Genomic DNA, 9,938 nt, shown 5'->3' with positions numbered 1-9,938 from the left:
AGGAGAATGGAGGTGAATTTAGGTGTACTGCTGCCTTTGTGTTATGGAAGTCTGAGCCACACTCCTGCCACAGCTCTTGAGTCTCTCCTAGCTCTCCAATGAGAGGAAGACCAAGGGGTGGTTTTGCTTGAACTATATGGCTGCCCTATTTGGATGGGCTCTGGGGTGACTCTCATGTCAAGGAGTGTTTCAGGCCTTCTGTGGGATGTGTGGAAGGGGCTTGTTTTCAAATGACCACATTTGTATGGATCCTGAGGTCCCTGCATGTTCCCATGGTGGTTTCTGTATTTCAGCATGTGAAGATTTGAAGTACCATGTTGCCAGGATGTAACTCTTGTAACTAGTCTGTCCAGTTTAAACGCTTTCCATTTTTGTTTTAATATCACTTACCTTTGTCAGGCCTTGGGCAGCTTGTAGGCTGCTGAGAGGTCACTTTTCCCATCATCTTTCTTAGCATGCCTCACCTCTTGGCTTCTTACACCTGCCTTTCATGGAAGGTAGCCTAGAGGTGCCCGCTTAGAGCCTGCCTAGTTTGTTGAGAGTTCAGATACCAACAAACAGTTCATCTTAGATGGTAATTCTCCATCTTTGTAAAGAGAGTACTTCAGTTGAACTGTACTCAATGTGAAAGGTCATTCATGGGGTTTCTCCAAGTGCTTGTTTGCATTCTGTCACTTCAGCAAGCGAAAACTAACTGAGTAAATTAAAATCACTTGGGGGTCATGTGCATTGATGGAAATTAATGCCATTCAGTTCCATCAGTGGTCAACAGCGATCATCCGAGGTCTTTTGTACATTTTCTGAGCTTATAGCTAAAATGTGGTGTAAAATGTAAACTGTCACATAAATGTAAAATTTATTGTAAAATATAGTTTGCTCTTCCTGTCGCAGTAGGTCTTCCACCTCCATCCTCTTGTGTGCACTTGCTTCTTGTTACAGTCTAGTTTGCAAATCTCTTTATGTGGCAGATCTATGCACTGAACTCTGGGACTTTCCAAAGAAGTGGGAATGAAGGCAGGGCTTCTGTCCAGGCTCTTGTGCTTTATGCCAAGTGATGAAAACAGGGCCATCACGGTTATTCAGAGAGCAAATTGAGTAAGAATGCTTGCCGGAAGAGATCTCTTCCTCTCTTGCTGCTTTATGCTATATAATGATTTCTAGAAGCAGGGTAATCTTTAACTTGTCCAAAATCTTAAACATAAGAGCCAAACAAAATATTTACTGCCATCCAGTCTGGGAATATCATCCTTATGAGGAGAAGGAACATTGCTATGCACAGTGATGTAGTGATGTCACATTTTTATGAGGGTTGGGTTTTTTTTTTCCTTTATAAAGTGACTTTTATCCAAGTGGAAGGAGTTTGTCTGCAACAACATAATAGGAGAGTTTATTCAATGTCTTAAAATAAATGCTATTTCTTCTGCTGGCCTCTTGTGATTGAGAAGGCTAAAGGGGTGGCTTTCTTCATGTCATGGAAACCAACAGTTGATAAGCACAGTGCTGGCTTATCATGGTAAAGATATGTAGACAAAGGGTTACTGGCTGTCCAAGAGTTTCTCCATGTCGTGGGACTTTTGAAGCAGATACTTCAGCAGCAGTGTGGCTTTTGGTCAGACAGGAAGAGGCCAGCAATATGGTGGTAGTTCAAATACATAAGTACTCCACTTCCTTGCCTCACCTTTAAAGACACGCCGTCTCCAAAGGAATTTATGTGACACATAATTTAATGTAAACAAGGAAGATAATTGCTTTCTTAAAAACCTGTACTCTCTGGATTGAGTGATTTGTGTCCTCTCCCGAGATTTGGTTTGGTTTTTTTTTGGTTGGTTGGTTGTTTTTTTTTGTCTTGTATTTTCTACAACTGTTAGCAGTGCAGACCATTGAGTCCCAAGGAGACAAACAAAGCATGTGCCAGTTTGAGTTGAAGCCCATAATCTCTTTCCAAATTTGGAAATTTGACATATTTCTGATTTCTTGCAGATAATTTTTGAATGTGTTTATTTCATCAAGCCCTTGTGTTCAAGGGTGAAGAAATATAGCTTTGAATATTATGTTCATGTACACAAGAGAGAAAAGAAAATTATTTTCTTTCTGTAAGCCGGTTCAGCCATGGTCTGTGATTTGTCAGCACTGTGGAGGGTCATCCAGTTTAGATAGAACTGGACACTTCCAAGGAACAGAACAGGATGTCACTGGCCATTGAAGAATTAGTCCTTTTCCTTTTGAATAAAAATTAAACCTGTGCTCCCAAGTGTGAGTCTGCTCAGGAGCAAAGAAGTTTCATATTTTAGATTAGAAACTTATGTCCCAATTGCTAATAGCCTCCAGAGATTTTATGGGACTGTTCTCAAAGAAATTGTATTCTCTTGTTTTAGATGCTTTGGGATTACACATTGTAGACGTTCTGTAAGGCTCTGTTTTCTTTTCATACTAATTTGTGTTCTGTCCTTGTCTGAAAATGGACTATGTTTTGCCATTTTTCTTATAATGTCTTACTATTTTCTGCTTCCAGCTACGAAGAAACTTTTCTCGTCCTTTGGGCCTTTTCTGGTCTGCTGGATGCTAATGGATGACATGTATATCTGCTCCAGAGCCTTACCCATGCAAACAGCTTGTGAAGGCTGAGGCTGTTCCAACCAAACATGATTAAAAGTCATAGGAATAGAGATGGAAAAAGCTATTAGGTCAAGTAGTTCCCACACGCACCCCCTGAATCAGTACAGGTTTGTTTCCAATGATACATTTTTGGTGCTTTCCAGAAGGGGTCAGTGCAGGTCAGCGCTCGCTTTGAATCCCACAGCCCTTCCCCCTTCTTGAAAAATTAGGAAACCTGAATCTAGTGACAAGTAGGTTGCAAAACGTCTAGAATTTATGTTGTAGCCTGTAATTTGATGTTGGGTGATCAAAAGCAGAAGAAATGTGTTCAAGTCCAACAACTTATCATCCAAGATTTTAAATGAGGAAAATTACTGAGCTCTTCAGAATTACTTGTTAGGTATGTATGTATATTAGATGTTACAGATCCTGAGAACTGTTCTGGGGATGCTTAGTAGTAGTGAGAGTGACACGGATTCACAGGTTTATCCTGTTGGATTGTCCATACTTAGAAAGCACATATTACAATAATATTTTGTAGTTACATAAACAAAAGTCTGGATAATTAAAATGAAATTTCTGATCATAAAAGACCAAAGAAAAGTAACAAACCCCGTCTTAAGTCTAAATAAGGGAAGAGAATAACAGTCATGTTTCACCGAAAATACAGTTCATCCTACCCAACCACTGACACACAGGAGCTTCCCTGAAGATTGTCCAGTGTCACGAGTCTGTTAGGGCACAGAGGCTCCTGCAGGGTTCACTGCACGCATGTGAACCCAGTGTCCTGGTCGAGAGTGGTCACATCTCATCAGCAGGAAAGCCTGGCCCCTTCCACACAACAACAGTGTGCCCCAAATGCCTGTGTCCATGAAGAAGTGGCATCTAGCTTCTGAAATAGATCTTAGAGGATGGAGAGAATGGTATTGAGACAAAAATTAATAATTGGAAGTGGGGAGGGGGATGAAAAGGTGGCTGGAGATGGTAAGAAGGAAATGCTGCAAAGAGAGCAGAGAGAGATGGCACTCTGGTAGAGGAACGACCGACTCACTTGAATATAATTTGTTTATATTTTTAAGGTTTTCTTATTTTCCCAGTGGATATGGCTATTTTTCAAAGTAAAATAACCAAGTAATAATTTCATTACGTTTCCTTCCAAGATTTCAAGCTAAGTGTAAACAAGAAAAATCCAGTGGGAAAATTAATCCAACTTCCTTTTTCAAGAGCGCTTCAGTTCTGTTTCTCCCCTCACCACTCTCCTTATGTATTTTCATTGCTACTGTTCTTATACCCAGTATCTGTGGCATTGTTGACATCAGCTGCAATACCTCAGTGATGGCATTTATCAGAGAGAGAAGCCTTTAGGATCACTGAAAAGCACTTCTGATACAGAAATGATAAGTTCTGGGATTTTCAGTTTTTAAAAAATACTAATGACTTTTGATGCTTTGGGAATGTTCCATATGGGCAAGTCAAAGTGATGGAAAACAACTGAAGAACTTGCATTGGATTTAATCTCTGGCAGTTAATATTTGGGCTGCATGGGAGAATCATAAGGAACAAAAATTCTGTAACAACACCGTGGCAATCAGACAGGCAGACTTCCAAAGCTTTAATTTTTCCAGATGTTAAGTGCCTTATTTTCCAGCTCAGGTGAAGGAGAGACTTCAGAAAAACAGACAATAAAAAACATTGGATTTGTAAGGGTTGGTTGGCATAAAGACCACTGCATCGCTGAGTGTTCAGATACCAGCGTGCTGAAACACAAGCAGAGCTAATATGCATTAAATGAAGTCAGAGGCTTTATCTGGGACATAAATCAGGATATGTTTTATAAGTTTTAAAATACATTTGTATGTTTTTACAATAAGAGTGCTGCATCTTCAGATGCTTCCAGGCTGCATTTTAACAAGTGCCGAGTTTGCCTTCAATAACAGACATGCTTGTAAAAATGGCGAGGATGAGCAGGACACTCAGAGTCCGCTGGTTCATTCACATTAGGAGAGCCCTGGGGTGGTCTTTCACTGGGGAGCCATGGAAGCCTGAAGCCAGCTGTCTGCATCACTGTTCTGTGCTGTTGGCTGCAGAACATAGAGCCTTGACTCAGTTTCCCTTTTGTTGTCACCAAAGCTTGAGATTTGTTAGAGAGGCCTTGGGACAACGTAGACAAAACCAGTCATGTTCAGTCCTTCCTTCTGCCAAACTGATGTATTGCTGTAGAAACTGCTTTATTGAGTATTTAGTGTGGACATCTGTAAGCTTCATATCCCTGTCTCTGAGTGCAGAAGGATCCACAAGCTCAGCTATCAATCACTACGGTCAAGAGTTATATGAGACTGGCTGAGTGCAAAGCAGGCTCTACAGCCCCTTCCAGCCAGAGATCAAACACCTAGACTTTTAGTGAAGTGGTATTTTTTAACCAGGCATAGAGTCAAGGCTGAAATAGTTTGCAGGAGAAAGTGCCAGCTGGGTTTATACTTCGTGAAAAGAGTAGAGGCTCTGTTAAAATGACAAACTTTGCAATCCTCTTCTTGCTCATCTTCCCATTTTTCACTCCATGAGATTGGAGTGGGGGAAGCCCATGCTGTGCTCTGATGTTGGACCATGATGGGACGTGATGGGGAGATCTCCAGCAGGGTTTTACTCTTATGGCTCCTCCAGCCAGATGGCTTCAATCTACTGACCAATTCTCTGTGCTTTGTGTGAGGTCTGCATGCAATTTAAATGGAGCCTGTTCTCAGCTAGTTTTGCCTTTTCTTTGCCCCCCTCCCCCACATGCACATATATTCCCATCTGACCCTTTTCATGCTTCCCCCTTTCTTTAGCCTTTCGGGGAAATTGTGCTGGCACCATACAACAAATATATCAGCTGGATTCGCCTCAAAGTCCTTCAGTTTTGGAGGCTTTCAGTCATCTAACTCCTCCGAGTATTTCTGAGAAGAGTGCTCCCTTAGCCAACTGTGCTGTTGATGTGGTTCTCAGAGTGGTATTTCTTTGTGATGCTGCTGTTTTCCAGCTGTTTAATAGTTTAGAACATGGCATTTCATGTACACACCTATGTGTGCCACCACTGTCAGTCCCAGCAGATTTTTCTAATACACAAAGCACTGTTATCTGAACTTCTAATTATCTTTGCATTCTGCAAATCTGGAAAATATGCATTTGCTCTCTAGGTTATTTTTTTTAAATTTTCCAATATTGTTCAGCGTGAAAAACCTCAAATATCATGACAAATAAAAGCAGGGAATGCCCTTCTCACTGCATTTTTATCACTTAGCACTAAAATTGCACTGAGTAGTAGACAATAGGAGACAGTCTTATTAGGCAGTCTTGTAAAGAGAAGACAGTAGAAGACAATAGAAGAGTGATAACCATACAAGAGAGCAGGACCTCTCTGTTTTGTTTAAGTCGTCATCAAGCTTGCTTCCTGGACTGGCATGTGGGAAAAAAGATCAGGTGGGCTGGAGCGATGATTGTTGGTCTGTTAAAATCAGTTTTACTTCATCCCTAACTGTCTGTGCTTTCTACTTTGCAGTCTTTTGTGCTGCATTTTTAGTGAATTCTTTACTTTTATTAATCATCGACCTGGAAGAGGCTTGGAGGCTTCTGGAAAGCTATAGTGTTGTCCTCCTTGCCATGAGGTGAAAACACAATATACTTTTGCATTTCCCTATGGCTTCCTCTATGAGTCGTAGCTGGCTGGATGCCTTATCTGTTTAGAGACAGATAAAGGAAAAAAAGAATTTCCCTTGGGGAAAGAAGAACATGGTAGTATTTTTTTGATACTTTCCAAATCTCCTGGTACATTGGACTATAGGTTCTACATGGGTCATGTTGTACAGCTCAAAGAGCTGTTTCACTGATGAGGATTTCCAAAGTGCAGTGTGGTGCTTTTTGTAATTTAATTTCTGTCAGTTCTTTCCGGGAAAGGCATTCTGTGTCTGTTTGTGTGAGTGACAATGACAACCAATTCCCATTTTGATATCCGAGACATGAAAATAAAATCCCCTCTTGAGCCCAAAGACACTTATTTCTGGTACCCTGCAGATCTAGTATATAAACAAGAAGGACTCTGCTTTTGTATGTGTCCCCCCCAAAAACCCAGCAAAACAAAACTGTTAACTGTAATCTCACTGAGTGAATCAGAGAAGAACATGAGCTTGGCATGCAATAAGAAAGCTGAGGCAGTACTCAGCAAAGATCAAAGTGATATTGATGACCATAGTTTAATTGGGTTTTCATAAAACATGCTGTTCTTCACAATTTGGCTAATGCTTGATAGTTTCTTTTTATGAGTCTGGCAAGACAATGAAACTTCAAACCATTTGCTTTGCAACTGGAAAAATGAACCAGAGAGATATTCAGAAGAGCACTAGGACTCTTTGTCTCTTGTATTAAGGAAAAGCACTTCAGCAGCAAGGGAACGAGAACCTCCTGCAAACATACAAGCACAGTTTAGCAGTAAATCAGCTCAGCTGCAGTCCTCACCACATGATATTCTGTAGTTGCCACTGGGGAGAATTCTGCTCATCTCCAGACAAGATTGTGACTTGAGTTAATATTTATTTCCGTTTTTACAGATGTGCTGTCCAGTGATGGATGGGGTGTGTTAACCTTCTACTTTTTCACACCTGGTCCACACCTGTTTGGGATCTCATTCCCTGTCCTACTGGGCAGCAGCTCTTGAACTTTGTTGGATCCTGGATCTTGGGCCAACTGAGGGTGGTGAAAAGCTTTGAAACTCTTGGCCAAAGGGCTTTTTGTTTTTAAAGTCAGAGAGGTTGGTAGGTTTTGTTTTGTTCTTGAATGAATATTCATTCTCATGACAGAAACATTTCACAATAAGCTGTTTTCATTTGACAGCTCTTTGGCAGTACATGTGTGAAATAAATTGGTTTTTTTGTAGTCCAGTTCCTAGTGGTTGAGAATATCCCTGCCTCAAAAAGGCTTTGGACTTTTGTTGCACTCATTGACAGTTTAATCAAAAAAGTTGTGGACTAAGTATTCCTTAGAGTCTAAACTCTCTAGGGAACGTAGAAGTCCATCCCCCAGCACACTGTGAAGAATCTTGTCTCGCCCGTGCAGCTCTTTTTGAGTAAGAAGGGGACTTTGGACTCCAGGGCTGTGGATTCAATAGCATGAAATTCAATACCAAAATTTTAAAACAAAAAACAAATGGTATTGTTTTGAATCCTTTTATAGCATGTTTTTTTCATTTGCACTGCGGGAGCTTTAAATATTAGTATGCGAACACTAGCCAAATTTAGGTTGATCGAGACTAGAGGAGAATTCAGAGAGACCCAGCTAAACTTACTGAGGAGGAGGCTCCATGGCAAATGAAGTTCCTTGTAGAGTGCCAGAAGACAAAGCATGATCTGGGAGAAAACTAATTTGCTCAGATGTCTTGAATTGCTCTAACTTAATTCTTCTAGTTTAGGAAAAGATCTGAGCAGCACTACTCAGTGCATTTGTAGTATTACTGTCGACTTGACTGGGCAGTGTGTGAATGGCAAGTATGTGGAGAGTCACTGTAGTTATTAATAACATAACTGAAAGCCAGAATAAACATGATGTTTCAGGCTTTTAAACTAATGTCAGTTCAAATTTGGATGGTGGACAGCCTACTAAGTGGATTTTAAATCCTCCTCTGTCTAGTCTGGTAGCTTTTTCAGGAGGTAAAATACCTTGGGACTACTGCAACAGAGCAACTCACATATTCCACATCTGCTGGTTTCTGTCTGTATGGACTAAAGAAGGTGGTGAATTGAGACTGAGATACATAGAAGAAGCTGTACTGTGAATGAGGGATAAGAACAATTGGGATGTCATAAGCAAAGGCCAAGGTGTGCAGCAGAGATGGGTTGTGGGATCACAAAGCTGAGTGGTGTTTAATTTGTGAGCAGACCAGCATGTCACTGTTGCATTGGGGGCTATCGATCAAGGCTCAAAGACAACTCCTGGGCAATATGTTGTGGTCCCAGGGCAGAAATAGTAGGGGAGCTGCAGGTCAGCAGAGATTGTTGTGGTGACACCAGGGAAGAATAGAGAAAGAAAGGGAGTTGCCAGTCAGGAATGAGAGATGCTGGCAGAGCTCAGTATTTGGAGTAACTGGTTAGTGCTAAGTGCTTTCTTCTTCCTTGGATGCCATTATATGTCAGTTTTTCCTCACTGGGTTTCTTTTTTTTTTTTTTTCCATTTTCCTTTAAGAATCTGAATCCCCCTGAGCAGCAGGTGATCCTGACTATAATGTAGAGGAATAAGCTTGGGAAAGTTTTATCAAAAGAAAGTGGGTTATAAAAACAACTCTCTCTGCACGGCTTGAACCTGTCAGCATGACGCTGCCGACGATGCAGCTGGAGGGGAATGCGACAGGCTCCACAGCCCTGAGACAGAGCAGCCCACACAGCCTGCTAATGTTATGGGCCTGGCGTGGATTTGGGGAAGGTGTGCCTGCTTTGCCAGGTGGGCCACGCATGGAAGTCAGATGCTAAAGTAGCCGTAAGCCTATAATCAAAGTAATCATTTTGAATTTCAGTTCTGCCAAGAGCTTGAGAGGGGTAAGGAAAGTACCTGAAAGTCCTACTGGACTCATCTCCAATGTACAGGGTGCTTTTGAGTGTCTGCTTTGGGACTTATCTTTTGGCCCTTCACAAGATGAAAGGACTCTTTGCAAGGATAGTCCTCTCTGCACATGGCTGCAGCATGAAGTTGTGCTGGTGTCCAGGTGTGGGGCAGTCAAATAAAGCTAGAAAGAAAGTGGCCAATGGCTGGGGAAGTTTGTGTGAAGTGGCACGGGATGCTGGTCTGCCCAGGATGTCTTGCTGCTCAGCTCAGTGTCAGTAGCCCTAGAGCAGGGGTTGCTGGAAACATTTCCATCCAGACAAATTGACTCTGTTTGTTCCTGTTGGCTTTGTTCCTTTCTCTTTTGTGTTCCAGAAAGGGAGAATTTACCCTCTGAAAATGCAGGGCTTACACGCAATTTTCCCGGAGCTCAGTTAGTCAGCCAAATCAGCAGGAGCTTTTTGGAAATGACAGGAGCCAGCTGAGGTCAGTTTTGATCTGGTAAGAACTTTACTAAACCAGTATTGGTTGGGAGTCACTTTCATTAGACCAAGTCAGTAGGAACTGCAGAGAGCTGGCTGAAAAGGTGTAATTCCTGGTGAGGAGTTCTTGGATGAAAATCACTTCCTAGATGAAGGAGTCAGGGCTATGCTGAATTATTTGCTGCTAGAAGAGTCTTTGTTCTCAACCAGCTGAACTAGACTAGTCTCTTTAAGTTTTTTTCCAACTTTCCTTATTGTATACTAAGACTCTTTCCAAACAGACAGCAATGGACCTATAGC

The sequence above is a fragment of the Manacus vitellinus genome, unplaced genomic scaffold (genome assembly GCF_001715985.3).
Source record: "Manacus vitellinus isolate BGI_N305 unplaced genomic scaffold, ASM171598v3 scaffold_8_pilon, whole genome shotgun sequence".
NCBI lineage: Eukaryota > Metazoa > Chordata > Aves > Passeriformes > Pipridae > Manacus > Manacus vitellinus.
Note: the sequence above shows the minus strand (reverse complement) of the source record.